Source organism: Arvicanthis niloticus, chromosome 2 (genome assembly GCF_011762505.2).
Source record: "Arvicanthis niloticus isolate mArvNil1 chromosome 2, mArvNil1.pat.X, whole genome shotgun sequence".
NCBI lineage: Eukaryota > Metazoa > Chordata > Mammalia > Rodentia > Muridae > Arvicanthis > Arvicanthis niloticus.
This window is the reverse complement of record NC_047659.1, coordinates 144671692-144690161: the sequence shown is the minus strand read 5'-3', so window position 1 is coordinate 144690161 and position 18470 is coordinate 144671692. Positions and strand designations below refer to the sequence as shown.

General features: G+C 47.9%; 1 long non-coding RNA gene across 1 annotated transcript; it reads right to left on the bottom strand.

The window, feature by feature from the left end:
* Window positions 1-654: 654 nt before the first annotated feature.
* On the bottom strand, window positions 655-18060 carry LOC143441535 (uncharacterized). Its single transcript, XR_013109076.1, has 2 exons — window positions 14395-18060; window positions 655-1833 (listed from the first exon to the last, which is right to left on the bottom strand). It is a non-coding gene; the product is annotated as an uncharacterized LOC143441535 (long non-coding RNA).
* Window positions 18061-18470: the final 410 nt, after the last annotated feature.

Below are 18470 nucleotides of genomic sequence, written 5' to 3'. Positions count from 1 at the left end.
TAGCAGCAGCTTTGAAGATGAGGAGTGGTCTTGTCCTGTTGGTCACAGAGCCTGTCAACAAGGGGGCAAACTCTGCAGGGCCAAACGAGTGCATACAGCTTTCACATACATTAGCCATGATGCCAGGGGTCCACCGGGTCCCTGCCCAGGTCCCTCAGCCACCTCAGCAGCTGCTGTAGCAGGATGAAGGGCCCCATGTGCAGGCAGAGCACTGACCCCACATTCTATGCCCAGTGTGTTGCACTGAACTGAGGGTCTCTTGCACACAGACAAGCACCTATTCCCAGCACCCACATGCTGGCTCAACACTACTTCTAACTCTAGTTCCAGGGATCTGACGGCCTCTTTAGGCTCTACAGGAACCAGGCACAGACATACATGAGTGCTTCACAGACATACACTCATTCAAAACACCTACACACATGAAAATTATTTTTTTTAAAAAAAGGTGAGATAGTGTCTCACTAAGTGGCCCAGCTTGGCTTTGAACTTGTAATCCTTCTCTCTCAATCACCCAAGTAGCTGGGCTGACAGGCTTGCATTACCATTGTAAGACCCCCCCACAAGGGGACCCTCTGTAAGACCCCCCCACAAGGGGACCCTCACCCAAGTCCGGACCTGCACGCCCCAAGGACACACAAGAGACCTTCTTGATGCAATTGCAGATGAGGTTTAATGACGAGGGCCCTCAGGCTGGAACATATCTCACACAGGAGATAGAGGTTCCGAGCGCCCTGGACCCAGGGAACTTGGGATATTTATCGGTAGGGGTTGGGGAGAGCGGGAAAATTTGGCTTGGTTACATATGATTGGATATTTCAAACATCAGCAACTTGCAGAACTGGCAGAACTTGCAGAAACTCGGACCTCCCAGAAAAGGGAGGGAGAGAAAAGTAAACACCAGATAGCCCATTACTCACTTGGGCTTGTTTGGACTTGTCTGGGCATGCCCTTGTATGCCTTTATTTTTTGTCACCCTGCCCCTGCAGGGGCTTAATATTTATATTATGACTATATTTAACAAATTGTTGGTGGTCTTTGCTGACCATGAATTTTTGTTATTGTTACAATGCTGCTTTCAAATTTTGTTCTCACACCATAATATGTTTGTTGTTGTTGTTGTTTAATGGAAACTTGTTTACAATGGTTCATTAGCAAAATACTTCTGAAGAGGAGAGTGGACACCAAACTGACTTCTCACTGTCGATCCCAGAGAGAAACCAGAGAAGCCACAGGGAACAGACTCCTAAGTCTTCCCGTGGCTTGCAGACCAGTGTGTGTTAAGTGTAGGGTGCTGTGGTACATACACTGTGATTTTGGCATGCCTGAGCAAGTCTGGGTCTCACATAACTTCCTCGAAGGTTCTGAGGATGGCACATATTCTCGGAGGACTTGTAAAGTGGAGAATTATAGAAGGTCATGAAGGGGAATCCAAGCTCTGAGCAACGGCACCATACACGTTTTACAGAACTTCTTCTCATCGTTTGTACAGACATTTTAGGCTTCGACAAAACTAGAAACCTATAAAAATATATTCTCATTTTCCCCTGATGTTTTTATTGTTAGCAGTTTAGTTTGGTTGTGAAATGCTCCCCATGGGCTTGTGTGTTTGAACACTTACTTGGTCCTCAGCTGTGGTGCTGGGGTTTGGTGAGGGGGAGGGACTGTAGAGCCTTCCAGATTGTAGCCGGTGCTTTCGTTGAGAAGAGATTGGGAGGTCTGCCTAATAAAGCCGCCTTTTTCCAGCTGAGCCTGGTGGTGCAGGCCTGTCATCCAAACTAAGAGGGAGGCTGAGGCAGGAGGATGGCACCATCAGGACAACTTAGTAGGATCCTGTTTCAAAATAGAAAGATCAAATGGAGCCTTCCGGAGGACTCAGGTTTGGCTCCCAGCACCCACATGATAGCTTACAACCATCTATAGCTCCGGTTCCAGGGAATCAGGCATTTCTTCTGGCAACCTAGTTCATGAGGTACACATGCAGGTAAAACACCCATAGATATACAATAAAAATAAAGGCAAAAATAATTGTTTAAAAATGGGATTGGAGACCACTGAGCAGCTTAGTGGCACCGTATTTACCTGGCATGTCCATAGTTCTTGTACCTCTAGTACCACATAAATAAATAAACATTTTTATTTAAAGAAAAAGTGATTTTTCAAGAATAAATGAGGGACTAACAGTATTTGCATTGCACTGACACAGACAGGTCCTTGCAGGTGCTGCATGGGTGGGGAAGAGACAGGAGAGGAGCTTGCAGTGCTCTGGAGACAGGGCAGGTCTCTGTGCTCTGTCAATCACAGATGCAGTCATTACTGTTATTAGACAGGCAGCAGGCCTTGTAAAAGTATATTGTATTGTCTTGCTCCAATTGTTGTCTCTGAGACTAACTGCCTATCTGCCAACCCAGGCCTAGTCCTGGAGGCTTCTAGCCTCAGTCCAATCTAATCTAGGCCTAGAATGTTTTCAGCCTCTGAGACTTGCTGCTGAATAAGATCACCCTTTCTAGTTCTTTCTGATCTCTGACTGGATGGTTCAACTCAGCTGTTCTGGCTCAAGCTCCTCTCCAAGCTGACTAATTCAATCTGCCTTCTCTCTCTGACTGAATTGCCCTGCTTGGCCTCATAATAACTTTGGTGATATGTTCTAATCTTCTGGCTTCTTCTCATTCTCTGGCTCATTCTATCTTCACCTATGTCATCTAGGTTGTCTTCTCTTCAAACTATCTCTGTATTAATGTCCTGGTAAAACTTCTTTCTTCTTCTTCTTCCTTCTTCCTTCTTCCTTCTTCCTTCTTCCTTCTCCTTCTCCTTCTCCTTCTCCTTCTCCTTCTCCTTCTCCTTCTCCTTCTCCTTCTTCTTCTTCTTCCTCTTCTTCCTCCTCCTCCTTCCTATTCCTCCTCCTCCTCCTTCTTCTTCCTCCTCTTCCTCCTCCTCCTCCTCCTCCTCCTCCTCCTTCTTCTTCTTCTTCTTCTTCCTCTCTCTCTCTCTCTCTCTCTCTCTCTCTCTCTCTCTCTCTCTCTCCCCCCTTAAGTAGCTTCCCTTTCCTCTCTCTTCTCTTGAGAGTTGGGCATATCCTATTCTGTCAAATCTTTCTCTGATTTATCACTTTGTCTGTCACTCAATTAGAGATCACTTTCAAACATGGCTCTTTCTGTCTACAAACTAACTTTACCTTCCTTGTTTGGGATTAAAGGTGTGTGCTAAGGGTGAGCCACATTATAACTAAAACCGGGTTTTTTGTTTGTTTGTTTTTCAGTATATAACACAATCTTGGGTTTCACAGTGTGATCAAATATCCTGCAACAATGCCGTGGGCAAACCCAGTGACTACCTGTGAGCATCCACTTACAAAGGCGACCAAGGTGGGTGTGGGGCTATTACTAGGATCCAGGTCACTGGCCTGGGAACTCCAGGATGAACACTTCTGATTGAGCCCATCAAAGCCTCAGTGTGGACCGGTTCCCAGAGGCAAGAAAGTACCCCATGTAGTTCAAACAGAGAGGATTGATTCATCCTGGCCAGACAATATCCACACACACCACAGACACAGCGCTGCTCCATAGACATCAGGAGACAAACAACATCTTATGCCTGTGATTGCCCAAGGGACAATGGTGGTGTCAGACCCAAAAGAGGGCCAGCAGTGAAAGCCATGCTCGCCCCATCTGTGGTATTGTGAGGCTGGCCCCAGTCAGATAAGACTCTGAGGCCCATAGCAAGGACAGACACAGGTAGAAACCAGAGGCAAGGCCAAGACACACTACTGCAAAGGCAAACCAGTATGGTTTTGTGATGGCATGTGTGCACGTAAAGGAAAGGAGTGGGCTCGGCCGACAGGAGGTGTCGGGTGGCCGCGGCTGACAGGAGGCGTTGGTGGACTCTGGCCGTGAGTTGTCAGATCCTCTGATCAAAACTGGGAGCATGTCTTTGTCCATCACTGTTCGTACAGAACTCTGCCTGCAAGTCTTGAAATGAGCTGCCAGCTATCTTGTGAGTCTTGTGAGATGAGGGCGGAATGTGAGCTGGGCTAGGTACAGCGAGAGACAGGATGCTGGGAGGAAGAGAAGGAAGCAAACGTGAGACGGAAAGGGAGAGAGGAAAGAAGGGAAAAGAAAAATAACGGGCTAGGATCTTATTAACGACAAAAACATAAACTAAATTTAAGAGAAGTAAAGGGATGTCAGTGTGTGAAATTGAGAGTTCAAAACAAGGCAAAACAGAGGTTGTGCTTGTAAGAATAAAAACTGGTAAGAGAGGCTCCTTTGGTGCATATGGCTTCGGCTCTCTAGGGTGGAGCTGTGTCTTCCTCGACAGCATGTGTACACAGGATAGGATACTTCTGATGCCCTCATGCTTCATGACTGATGGCAGATAGACCTCGCTACTCATGAACAGGTCCTGAGAGCCACTGGAGGGGAGGGCATGGCATCATGTCACTGTGCTGCTGAGAGCTTATGGGAGGATTATATACAGGGCATTCAGCACAGACTCCCAACGGGATCATTTTACCCCCAGGGAAACATTATAAGTGCCTTGGAGACATCTGTAGTTTGTCACACAGATGAGGGGAGGGTGCTACTAGCCAGGAAGGCTGCAATGTGTCCTCTGACACCTACACTAGTCCCTAAAATAGTTATCAAACTTCAAGTGCTAGTGCCTGATTACTGGGGAGCCCCATGCTCCTGTCAGCCTGGTGAGGGTGGTGGCTATTCTTGGTTGTCAATTCTGCTACATCTGGAATTAACTGAAGCAGCTGGATGTATGTGTGGGGAAATTTTCTTGTTTGGATCATTCAGGATGAGAAGACCCATCCTAAATCTGGATTATTTGAAATTGGAAGAGACACCTTAAATCCAGATCTTCGGAGGTGAAAAGATCGACTGTAAAACTGGACACACCTTCTGGACATGGACGAAGGAAGGAAGCCCTGGTTCTTTGCCTGCTTGGCCTCACTCTTGCTGGTTAGTTTATTCCTTCACTGGCAGCAGAGCCGACATCCCCAGGACTCCAATGTACAGTGAAGACCAGCTAAGATATTCAGCCTTGTGGACTGAACAGCTGAACTCTTGGCCTTCCCCATCAGGAGACAGCTATTGTTGGGCTAGCTGGAACATATGCTATCTGCTTCTCTAGAGAGCCTTGACATGCAGTGTCTAACACATACTCCTGTTAAGATAAACGTGACAAGGTACTAGAGAGATGGCTCAATGGTTAGGGACACTTGCTGCTCTTGTCAATAACTCAAGTTCAGTTCCCAGCACCTATGTTGGGCAACTCGAAAACAATCTATGTTTCCAGCTCCAGGAGGTATGACTCCCTCTTCTGGCCTGTGTTGGCACTGCACTCATGTGTACATACAGATTCATAGACAGGCACATACACATGCATACACATTTAAAAATCCTTAAAATGAACTTAATAAAGCACCTGATACCTTACCCCCAGCAACAACATAATCATCACCATTATTTTTAACATTCAGAAGATTGTGACAGTAGAGACACTTCCAGCTATAGAATCCTGAGGTCACTTTGTTTCTCCTTGGTGCACCGTCTGTAGTCCACCTGCAAGGTCTCTCTACTCGTGGTGATGCAGCCTCTCCCAGCTACTCTGACCCACAGGATCATGGCTCTTTGGCCTATGGTATCAAGTGTTAGGTTAGACTATTCTCTCTTAGCTGCCCTGTGGCTGACTCCCTGATCAGCCTTCACCTGCAGTCTAGCCCCTCGATCAGGCTGTCCTTCAGAATCCAAGCAAAGTAACCCACAGTGTGGGCATTTCATCTAGGCTCTGCCCCACTGTTACCTGGCAATATCCAGGTGTGCCTGGCTCACTATAAAAGGGGCTGCTTCCCTCCTCCTCTCTCTTGCTGTTTCTCCCTTACCCTCTTCCTCCTCTCTCCCCATTCCCTTCCCTCTCTCTCTCTCTTCTTGCTCATGGCCAGCTTCTACTCCTCCTCTTTCTCCCCCCCCACCTCTCTCTCAACTCCCCCCCCCCATGCCCTGAATAAACTCTATTCTATACTATACCATCCTTGTAGCTACTACCTCAGGGGGAAGGGATGCCTCAGCATGGATCTGCCGAGGCACCTCTTTCCCCTACACCTTACCACACAACACCAAACATATTCCTTCTTCCTTATCTTTTTATACAACACAACACAGAGACTTTTCTGGAACACCTCTTCCTCTCCAGAATGCTACTGAGGATACTAAGTGGGGGTGGGGTGGCTTGTGCTCTCCTGTGTCCCCTTCTCTTGCTGCCTCATGCCACATCTCTGCTGTTCACACACCGTTCTATCTTGGCCTTGGTGTGAATGTGGCTCTGTCCTCTGTCCTCAGCCCATCACCCAGTGAGGTTCCCACTGGTTTGGTGGGCACACAAGGTCACCATGGGGTAGGAAGGACACAGCGAGGGGAATCCATGGCACCATGAGTCAGGCTTGCAGCCACAGCCCTCAGCCTCAGGGCTGTCTCCTGCAGCGTAGCAACTCCATGGGCTAGGCTGGCCTGTCTTCTGGGAAGCTACTTGCTAAGCTGCTAATCCACTAGGTCCTTGACACAAATGTGTCACCTCCTTCTTGGCAGACACCCAAACACTGCTGAATTGTAAAACCACTTCCTGGCTGCTGTGTGGGGCCTTGTGGGTGTGGGGAGCCTCTTCAGAATTCAAGTTCTTAAATAGCTAACCTAGGTTTTCATGGTAAGTTCAAGCTTCCTCCCAAGTTTGCTTCTTTTCTCTTCCCTCATTCACATTTGACTCACACATCCGTCCCCTTAAGCTCATCCGTGTCTGCACAGGGAACCTAGTGTCTACGGTGCTCATGTGACTGTCCTCTTAACATAGTAAGTTACAACCGTCAGTGCAAGAAAGAGGCTGGAAGATATATTCACTTCTGGGGTTGGGTAAGCTAGTCTGCCCTACTCTAGAAGGGGGGAGGGGGTGTGGCTTCCCTACAGTGTAGAGCAGGCTTCCACCACACAAAACAGTCTGTGAGGCCCCAGACCCTGTGCTGCAGGATGAAGTCAGATGGGTATCAGTCTCATTCGACTTCTGCTAGTGTGGGATATGGTTTTCTGAGATACCATCACAGGTCTGGCTATGAAGTACATCTCCCAGATCCTGTTTCTAATGGTGCTGCCGGCTGCCCTTCCAACAACCCCCTCAGCCAGAAGTTGGGCTTCCTAGTGGCTCACAGAAAATTCTAGCTTCCCTTTGGTTCTGAAAACTCAGCCTGTTGGTTCTTCATACTTTCTCAGCCCCTATACACTGGACTCCTCCAGTGGAGGCTGCCCCAGTCTCTGAAGCCCCAGAGAGAGACTGGAAACCATCCCCAGAGCATCTTCTTCTTACTGTCTTCTGTAACCTAACCTGAGTCTCCCCATCTTCAGACTATCAGATCTTGCATCAAGAAGGGCCGGGAAGCACTGATGGCTGGTGTCCACTCCTGGTTCCAACGCGGGGCATAAAGTTTGTATTTCTGACAATCTTTCAGGCAACTCTGATGCAGCCATCCTCCTTCATCAGCATGACAGAAAGCTTTACTGGTTCCCCCTGAGCTCAGCACCCTCTGGTGAAGTTTCTGCTTCATCAGATGCAACAGGCCAATTTGGCTTATCCCCAAAGAAGCCATGGGGAAGTTTGTTGATCTGAGCTGTACTTCCACTAGGCACCAGGAGGGGGCGTGAGAGGTGCTCTGGCAACATAGACCAAGAGTGATCTTCAGTGGTACTCCCAGGCTGGGAGTCTGGCCTTCCATCCTGAGGGCACTGGAAAGGGATGCAGCCATGAAACTCACACTTGCCCTGGTCTGTGGCACAGCAGGTGTGAACTGCCCTGGTGCAAGGTGAGATGCCCTTGGACACGCTGGAATCATGCCTGCACTTTAAAATTAAGTGACCACCACCCATCTGAAGACAGTTTGCAATAAAATCATTTTTACAGCCATCAAGAGTTTGCCCTGATCCCACCCCAAGTCCCCCGCCCCAATGCTCCATTTGAAGTCCGTCCACCTGGAATTATTAGTTAAGAGCACCATAGCAAGGGAGAGATGGATGGTGTAAGCAGATCTCGCCATCAGTGTTCAAAACCCCGTGCTAGCCCCACGACACTCAGCACAAGTTCCTTAATCACGGCTGAGTGAAGGTTACTGAGCCTGAATTATTAGCTAACAACATCTCTGCCCTGTAATGATTTCTGAGTAAATGGAACGTGAACAAGGCTCCTGAATCTCTGAAGCTATAGTGTGTGTGTTATTCTGACTTTCTCTCCTACAGTGGAAACAAACAGAAAACAGGTTCTAGTTAGCCTTGACCCCAGATCTCTGGGCAGCTGAGGGTCTGAAGCTGGGCGATGGCTGAGTTGGTAAAATGCTTGCCCAGGATGACTTGTGTTCAACCACCAGCACCTACATAAAAGAGCAGGCATGGTGGGTATACGCCTGCAGTCTCAGCACTGGGGAGACATAAGCAAGAGGATTCCTGGGGCTCATTGGCTAGCCTAGCCTAGTCAGTGATGCCCCAGAACTTAGAGAGCCTGTGAGAGACCCTTTCTCACAGAATAAGGTGACAGCTCCTGAGGAATGATGCCCAACGTTGGCTTGTGAAATCTACATACATCCACATGTGATCAGGCTCATGTACCTGCACATCCATGTGCATTCCCAAAAGAATACAGTGTCCTAAGGCATAGTGGAGTCTCCAAATACTCTTGCTCTCAACTGACCTGTGTGAAAGGGCTCCCTCAAACCAAGCAGGTCTCTGTCTCAAAGCTGTCTCTGTGATGATCACCTTTAGGAGAGAAACATGCCTTTCAGTGGCTGTCACTGTATCATCTGTCACCAGGACACTGCCCCAAAACATCAGCAAGGTCAACACCTCTCACTACCCAGAACCTAGCTCTGCCACTCCCTCAGCTGGTTCACCTGAGGGTAAATGGCAGTAAGCCCTGGCTTAGTTACTCTGTATCACCATGATAAGACACCAAGACCAAGGCAACTTACAGAAAGAAGTGCTTATTTGGCTTAGTGAGATATATGGAATTTTTTTTCTTAAAAAAAACCAGCTATTATAAGAATATGTTTTCATTTTAATAGCAGGTGTGGGGTATGGGGGCTGCTGCACAGCAGGAGCTGCCTGTGATTTGCCTCGTGCTCTAGAGAGGGTGTGATTTTTGACAGCTGCAGGTAGTTTCTAGGATTGTGTGATGTTTAGAATCTGGGAATTTTTCAGAAGGAATATAAATGCTAGCGCCCCAATTGGGGTGGTGGTGGTGGTGGTTCCGGGAGGGGTGTTGGTTGTTGTTGATTATTGTTGATTGTTGTTGGTTGTTGTTGGTGGTTATCAGTTGCTGTTGGTCACGGGTTTATTAAGTAGTCCCGAACAAAGAAGAAACAAGAAGACATTAGATATCTGACAGTGAAGATCAAAGTTGCCCCAAGGAACTGGACACCCCTTGTCAGGGACCACTCTGCCAAATGTTGGAACCCACACTGCCCCAAGCTTTGGGGGCTAAATTGTCAGAGCCCACACTGCTGCTCCGGTCCGCAGGTCAGGGTTCAGTAAGAGGGAGAGTGAAGGCACACGAAGAATGGAGAGCAGACAGAGTGTGATTCAGTCCCATTTATTCTCAAGTCTCTTTTCTTCTCTCTTTCCAAGTTTCTTGTTCCTAGTCCAAGTCCCAAGTCTCAAGTTCCTAGTCCCTAGTTCCTAGTCCCTAGAGCCTCCAAGTTCCAAGTTTTCCAGGTCAGTCTTCTATCGGCCTCTCGCCTTTTATAAGTCTCACTTCTTAAGTCACACCTTTAAGTTATGCCTTTAAGTCTCACACACCCAAGGGAAAATCCTGGGTATATAAAACAAGATGTTATCAGAGTGTGCTCAGCTGTTGTAGGCTGTTGAAAACAAGTCTCTTGTCAGGGTATATGGCTCAAGATGGCTGCAAGGATGATAGCTGCCTTCTGTTGGCTCCCCATAGCCCCTAATCAGCAGGAAGTATTCTGATGATAAGGTCAACCTCTTTTCGACCCCTAACTTAATGTAGGGATCTCTTTCCTCTCTATCCTTTATTTTTCTATCTTATTTAGTGTTAGAAGGGTGGAAGAAAGAACCCACAAAGCAGCAAAAGACAGCTACGGTTTGAGGCTTATAGTTTCAGCGAATGAATTCATGACCACCATGGCGGGAGCACGGCGTTGGGAAGACAGGCATGATTCTGGAACAGTAGCTTGCTCACACCTATAACCACAAGCATGAAGCTGAGAGAGAGTGAGACTGGGGATGGCTCCAGTCTATTTAAACCTCAAAGCTCATCCCCAAGGACACACTTCCTCCAACAAGTCACACCTCTTAGTTCTTCCCAAACAACTTCACTAACAGGGGACCGAGTTTCCAAATATATGAGTCCATAGGGAGCCATTCTCATCTAAACCACCATAGCTCCAAGAGGGGAGAAATGGTTCCACTTTATCAGTCATCCCAAGAGGCCTGGTTTAGCCTCAAGGTCCCAGGAAGGCAAGATCAGGGGAAGCAACAGGGCTGTGGCTTCCACTGCCTGTGACCCAGCCCTGACCCTGTTTTCTGCACTGCCCATCCTTATGCCTGAAGCTTCCCCTGCTAGGAAGTCAGGCCTTCCAGACACACTGTCCTGTGGCAGGGCTCTTCTGTAGCATGTGTGACATAGTGGCAGATCATCTTGAACATAGGAAGACATGCTGACACACGTGCAAAAAAGCCAGCATGGTACTGCATGCTCATAATCCCAGCATCTGGGAGGTAGAAACAAGAGGGTCCATGGGGCTCAGTGGGCTGCAAGCCTGGTCTACTTGGAAGCTCCAAGCCCTGGAGAGGGCTTGTCTTAGAAAAATAAAAAGACTGGTCTTTGAGAAATGCTACCTGATGTTAACCTCTGGCCTACACACACACACACACACACACACACACACACACACACACACACACACTTTGGCTCTCCCTCATCAAACTGAAGCATCTCTCCAGCACCAGATTCCGACCAGTGAGCTATGTGTTCTGAAATCTCATTTTGTGGGGAACCAGATAGATGCCTTGTCAAGGCAGCAGCCAGGTGTCCAGAGCTTTAGGGAGACTCCTCACTGGCACTCCTGGAGTTCCCTGGATGTCACCTGTGATATAACAGTCATCCAGAAGAGCATGCCCTTGGCATGGTTTCAGAAGACGGAGGTAAGCTGCAAGTGCATCAGGGACCCCAGCCAGCTCCACCCCACCCCAGCCTGGAGGAATAGCTCACACTCAGGGGCCACTGGACAAGAGCCATGCTGCAGGCCCCAGAGAGTTAACCAAGGCAAGTGACAAAGAGCCAGGACCCAGATCCACTTTCTGCTGGTAGAACAGCTGTTTGAGTGGAAGCTGCTCATTGCATCTGATCAGAATGGGAAGTGTTGGCTCGTGCAAGTGTGCCCACCACCGGGCCGTGTGCAGAGCAGCTCTGTGCTCAGTGCCCAGAACTTACCAAGCAGCCACTGTGGCACTAAAGAGACATTGCATGCTCCAGTAACTTTCTGTCTTCGTAAAGGGCAGGCTGACTTTTGACTTAGTCCCAGGGCTCTCCAGGCTAGTGTATACCCTAAGTCTGAACCCTGAGTCCAGGACTTCTTTCTTCCTACCTTCAACATCCCCTCCTCCTCCTGCTCCTTCTGTACCAGATAACTCCCTTCTGTCTGCACCTGCTTCACAGAGGCAGGGACAGAGAGCAAGGGCTATGCCAGATTCCAGTGGAGATGGCTCAGGGGCTCAGAAGGTGTTTATTGAAGCCAGTCTGCTGTGCTTTTGTGGTTCTCTACTGTAAGCTTGCCCAAAACACCTTCCGATGAGATAGTGGAACAGAGAGAGGCCTGTGCTCCGTAGCTTCTGCCTGATGGTTCAGGTCAAGTGTCATCTGGACCCAAGTGCTGGCTGGGGAGGTCCTAGCAGAGACAGCCCTGTGGACACAGCTTGAGCTGGCCAAGCTTTGCAACAGTGGTTCAGGTGTCCTGTCCAACCAGGGCCCTGTTGTCACCGGTTCTGCAGACACTACTCTGGATAGCAGCTTCCAGTGTGAGATCTCCAGGCCCAGCTCAGGTATTTTTAGCCACTGTCAGCCAGGCCTCGGCTGTGAGGCTCAGCACAGATGTCAGGCAAGAACAGGGCCAGAACATTCCTGCACTCTGCTCCCTGCTCTGGGCCCTGCCTGTTCCCACGGCTAATTTAAAACTTTCTTGGCTACCCCTGTGACCCTTTGCCTCATGACCTTTCCCCCAGAGCACAGGCACAGGATCCTCCCTTGGAGTCCTGGGAGTAGCCTAGCCTTACAGCAGCTGATACTTCCAGCACTGATCTGCAGTGTGGTGGGGGCTGGGACACAGGCTGCCTCCGCTCAGACACTGCTGGTTTTATAGGCCTGCAGAGCCGGTCACACACAGCCTGAAAGGCAACAGTGCCCAGTGAAGACTCTTTGTCCTGGGAGCCCAGACTGCTACTGTCCTGGGCTCTTCTGTATTGTTGGCTTTGATTCCCTCTGGCTCCATAGATTCCTTTCCTAATCGGTGTATATATGGGTTATACCTTAAGGGATTCTGCTGCTGGATGCTCTCCACCCTCAGAGCAAGGCAAAGCCAGTGAGGTCTTGAAATCAGGAAAGCTGTGATTACTCAGAAAAGACCCTCAGGACACCGAGCCCTTCCTATAACATTCCCTGCTGCAGGAGAAGCCCCTCCCCAAGGAGGATTAGGAACAGGAAGGAAAAAGTCATAAGGAGTCATACTATTAATTATTTATCTAAATATGCTATAATACACTTAATTGTGTGAATAAATATACATATATAGCTTAAATGAAATTTTCGTATCTGAGCTGCCTAACACTAAAGCCTGTGGCAGAGGGAGAGGGGCTTTTCCCCAGCAGTGTGTAGCCAACTACAGCAGCCCACACTCCTGTAAGTAACCCCTTACCCATGTTCTTGTAAGTCACCCCGATAAATCACCCACTCGAAAGCTGTGCTCTGAGAGAATCCATTCTTATTGTCTGTTGTTTGTGCCTTGTCCGGGCTGGGCAGAGGTTTATTCATGTTTCCCCTCTCAGGTGAAGTTATCAAACATATAGTCACAAATGTCACACACCAGTTACCTTTAATGGTTACATGTTTGGGCTAAATTTCAAATACTGGGGCAAAGGAAATGGCTCAGTGCTCAAAGCATTTGCTTCCCAAGCATGAGCACCCGAGTTTGGGTCCCTGGCACCCACATAAAAGCCAGCACAGCATGGCTCATCTGCAATACCAGAACTGTCTAGGGTGGCAGGGATGGGCAGCCATGGGGACAGGCAGATCCCTGGGGCTGGATGGCTACCCAACGCAGCTGAAACTGCAGCACCCAGATGAGAAACCCTGTCTCAAAAGACAGTAAGATGAAGGGCAGCTGCAGAAGACACTCAGGACTAACCTCTGACCTCTCACACGTATGCACTCACCTGCACATCCCCGTACAACACATGGCATTCATACAACACACACTCACACACACACATGCACACACACACACACACACAAACACACAATACGATGTATTTATTACACGCTTGGATGTTTTGCCTGGACAGATGTATGTATGTATGTATGTATGTATGTATGTATGTGCAGTGTGTGTGTGTGTGTGTGTGTGTGTGTGTGAGAGAGAGAGAGAGAGAGAGAGAGAGAGAGAGAGAGAGAGAGAGAGAGAGAGAGAGAACTTCTTATTGTGAAACAACTCTGGCTGCCCTAAATCTTCCTAGGTAGACCAGGCTGGCCTCGAACTCAGAGCTCCACCTATCTCGGCCTCTCAAGTGCTGGATTAGAGGAGTGCACCACCACACCTGGCCACATATATATTTTTAATGAATCAATTTAAAGCCCCAGCTCCCAAAGCTGACACTGTAAGCTCTTACCCAGGCACGTTCCCTGTACTGTTGGTCTGTAGAACACAAGGAAATATGTGTGACAGTTACATTCATGGCAGCTCGTCATGATAGGAGTCTCAATCAACTCAGCAAACACAAGGGTAGAATCCATCTTTGGTGGTGAGGGGGCCACATGGCAAGTCTTTAGTGTGTAGGTGGTCCCACCCAGCCTCCCCCAAAATAAGACAATGACCAAGGGACCTCCTTATTTTTGACCATATCACAGGAACACAGGAGTGCAAAGTGGACAAAGTCCTAACCCACTGCTGTCAGAGAGGCAAACGCTTTCTGGGGTGTGAGGCCCTGTGAGCCCTGTCTGTTATAGCCACAGGTGGTGGCTGCCCTGGGTAGTCTGACTCAACAGCACTGACTTCTCTCCTCATAGCAATCAGACCTTCGAGGTTGTCCATTCTATTACAGTTTCTGGATTGTCCTACATGAGGCTTACCTGCTTGTCTTCTGATAAACTCACTGTTAGCTGTCATTAAAGCGGTTGGACAAAGACAGTCCTTGTCACCAACACCATCAGGACCAATAGAGGCCACAGCTCCTGAAGTCTTGATTGACAAATACCAGGGCAGATTTGGTTTTCCAAATGAGGATAAAAGCTGCAGGGAAACAAACAAACAACAACAACAACAAAACCAGAAAAAGAAAGCAAACGGAAGAGGCCTGGAGCCAGAGTATTGGGAACAGCATGATCCTGTCCACACTGTCTCTGCCCTTTGCCTGTCTCTACAGTCTTCTCCTTGCCAACCACACCTCTCAGCCGGAAGCACAAGCACACTACCTCAAACAACCACTCCTGGGCTGACAGCCTCATATACAAATCTTTATAAATAAAGAAACTTTCTAAACTCAGGCTTGAACAGTGGCCACCAAGGGACTGAGAGGGAGGGTGGTATGTGGGAAACAAGACAGTCAGCTGCTTGCTTCAGGCTCTGCTTGGGCCTTAGCCCATCCCAGTCTGTGAGGGTGAAGATGCGTTTGTGAGTGATGAAGTGACAAAGGATGGGTGTGTACAGGTGCTACCTACAAATACAAAGAGAACGAATGTTCACACAGTGTTCTTGTCCAGGTATTATCATGGAGGGCAATAGAGTAAGAGCCACAGGGTCTCTGCATTGTCTGATATGACTCTGTGTGAGTCCTCAAACCATGGCCACCCCTAGTTCTCCTGAAGGAGAATAGGGTTGTAGACAGGCCTGTCCCTACCCTGCATCCTGCCACTTACCCTGAGGCAGTCTGAGCGATGGCACAGCTGGGGAGGAGGCATCCTTAAGGTGACTCTCACTTGTGTCCTCAGCTGCTGGGATGGGGCACTGGTTTTATTTTCTGCTAAGTGTACTGAGTTGCAGACACTACTTTGATGACAGATGTCCTTTGAAAGGCACAGCAGTCCCTGTTTTCAGCCCTTTCAATCCCCAAATTGCCCAGCTCTTGGTGGATACAGATTGTAGAGCTCTCCATAGCAGCCCCATTAACACAGCTGTTGGTCTTTCATTCCTGCTTGTCTCCTGGCCAGCATTAGCCAAAGTCCCTGTCCCTCTCTTAGCATGGTGCTAAAAGCAGCCACTAATGTGCCCTATATCATGAATGTTTCCACACTGCTTCCTGTTGCACTCCTGTCCAGAACATAGGTGGCTTTTCAAAGGACAGCCAGCCGAGGACCAGTGTTATCCAGACTATGTTTCTGTAGAGCGAGGGTCACCAACTCTCTCTCTCTCTCAGCGTTTGAGTCCCTGCTACTTGGACACATCCATTAAGCCAACACCACAGGCTTAAGTTCTGCTACTCATGGCCCACTTCACTCTGTTCTGTATTTTGTGTCAGCTAAGACTCAACTTGGCCCCAAACGCTGGAATTTATAAAACACCAATAGCTTTAAAAAAGGAATATTTAATTCTTTTTGAAATTCAAAGTGGTGCGGGAATGAGGTGGTGAGGGTGTAGGGATGGGACCCTTGGGGACAAGGAATTTCTCCCATCCATCCTGTGGCCATTGGAATCTATGCATGGAACCGCTACCCCAACTTTAGTTACTCTCATTCCCTCAGGGAAGAGGAGACAGGATAGACAGCTTTTCTCCACCCTACAAAGTACTTTCTGGAAATGGCCTTCCTTTAATCAGAATGAAGTCACATGTCTGCCTCTGCCTCTGCCTCGAAGATGGGAAATGTTGCTTTGTGAATGGACAGCCCGCTGCCCCCCATTGGTAGGATGCTGGGTTCTTTTCCTGAGCAAGAAGAGGCAGCCTGTGATGGTGCATTTAGGGGTGTCTGGCCTTCTGCAGCCTCTAGATGAAGAGCCTGAGGCTTCGGAGCCAAGTCTCCAGAATTCTTACTACTTTTTCTTTATGGCAGAGGAGACCATGGACAGGCAGGTTTGTAGACAGTGGTATAGATAGCAGCTTTGATTTCACAAATCTTCCCCTACAGACACACACACTGATGCCCTGGCTCTTGGCCACTGGCTGGTCACTGCCTTTCTTCACAGGACATAAATGAGGTCTCCCTGGCCATTTGCTGAGGGTCTTTGCATGTGTGCATGTTTGCTCTCATAGTTACTTATTTGTGTTTCAGACCAGTCCTCACTCTGCAGCCCAGGGTGTCTTGAACCCCTGCTCCCAAAAGCCCTCCCTCCAAGGGCCGGGATCGCAGGGGCACTCCCCCACCATGACAGTAAAAGGAGAGTTTGCCAACTACAAGGTCTTCTGCGTGCATCCTAAGAGCCAGCAAAGCACACGCCTGAGTCAGGGAGTTCAGCAACCCAGGTTGTTATAGCATGCAAAAATACATAGATTAATTTAATTAAATGAAGCCCATAATGAATTTTTAACACCAGTGACTACAGCTGACTTTGGATTAGCAAGCCACGTGGAAGCGAAGGTTCTTAATAAAAGCACATTTCCCTGAAAATATTTACCACTGTTGTCTTATTCTACACTGTATTGCCACTAGCAAGAACCAGTTTCATCCTCGAGGTCATATAGGTCACCACTGGAGGTGATATTCAGGGAACCTCATGGTGCCGGCATCTCCAATTGAAACCATCGCAAGGGTGTGGGTAGATTTGATCATTTCAGAGCTTACTCTGTGGTTCTGGGGATTGAACCCAGGGCCACTCCATCATGGAGCCATATCTGCAGCCCTCATTTTGAACATGAACCTGAAGGAAGAACCAGCCAGATAACACCAAGGAATGTCTCCTGCAGACAACAGCAGGGGAAAGGGACAGAATCCAACTGGCATCTAAACAGGGGAGTTGGTGGCCTTTCATGTTACTCTTGTGACATTTCCATGAGGACAGCAGCAGGGCTGTTCTTTGCACTGGATGTCAGAACCCCAAGGTTCTGGGGAAAAAAAATGACCATAATTTGATGACATGGGGATGTGGTGGCAAATATCTAAGAAGGTTGGCAAGATCAGTATTAACATATGTCTTGTTAAATATCTACACAATGTAACGCTTTGCTCTCCTTGTTAATTGCTGAGTCTGCGTTCATGAATATCGCATGAGTGTTTTATTACTTTTGGAAACAATGTGCTGGAGAGTGTCTTACAATTTGCAAATGTGTATCACAAGACCCGAGGAAAGCCAGATGAGCTACCACTGGAGACTCACTCATGTAAAACCTCTCAGGAGCGTCTGGTAATGTGTTTGTCCTAGCATGGGGCATGCAGGCATCATAATGTGTTTGCTGTGAGCTGGGGTTTCCAAGAAGAATGCTTAAGGGAAGGTACCAAGCTTCAGTTCCTCAGAAGAGCCTGGGAGCCAGTGCTGTGGTCTGTTGTAGCTATGAACGTCTGCTCTCAGAGCCCGGAGCAGCTCAGAGCCACTAGCATGGCTGTATGTCAATAAAACTTTATTTACAAGAACAGACAATGGGCCTGATTCCTCCATGGTGGTCATTTTCTTTCTCTGGGCTTGTATCTACAAAGACCTGATGACCATTTACTAACCCTAGCCAACAACTAAGACTCAAAATATCTTTTGTTTAATTATTTTGTGTATGCACGCATGATGTATGTGCACATGTTTAAGTCACAGGACAAATTTTGTTGAGTCAGTACTTACTAACTGCTTAGATTTTTAAAAGGGCACATGTCCTTGTGTATACGATTTAGAAGAATGCTCCCACCCTGCCCCACCCACCCCACATCTAGTATACAATTTGTATGAATACCAGGTGGACAACAAAGATCCAGGAAAACATTATGGTCTTGTTTAAATAAAAATCTAATCAGAGCATATTTCTTCAAAGTTTTTAAAAATTCTTTTACTATACTGATAGGAGGAAGTTAAATCACAGTGTGTCTTAGATTTTCAAAGCACGTTCTGTTTATACGATTTTAAGCTTAATTATTTTTTTCTCAAAATAACATAGCTGGCTTAGCTAATCAAATCGTGGAAAGGGACTGTTATCTTTTTTTAAAAAATCACTGAAAGTACTTATTACAAATACTCTAGGAAGCACTCTCCAGTCTATTAGCCTTCTCCGCTTAAAATGAAGCAGAATGACAAT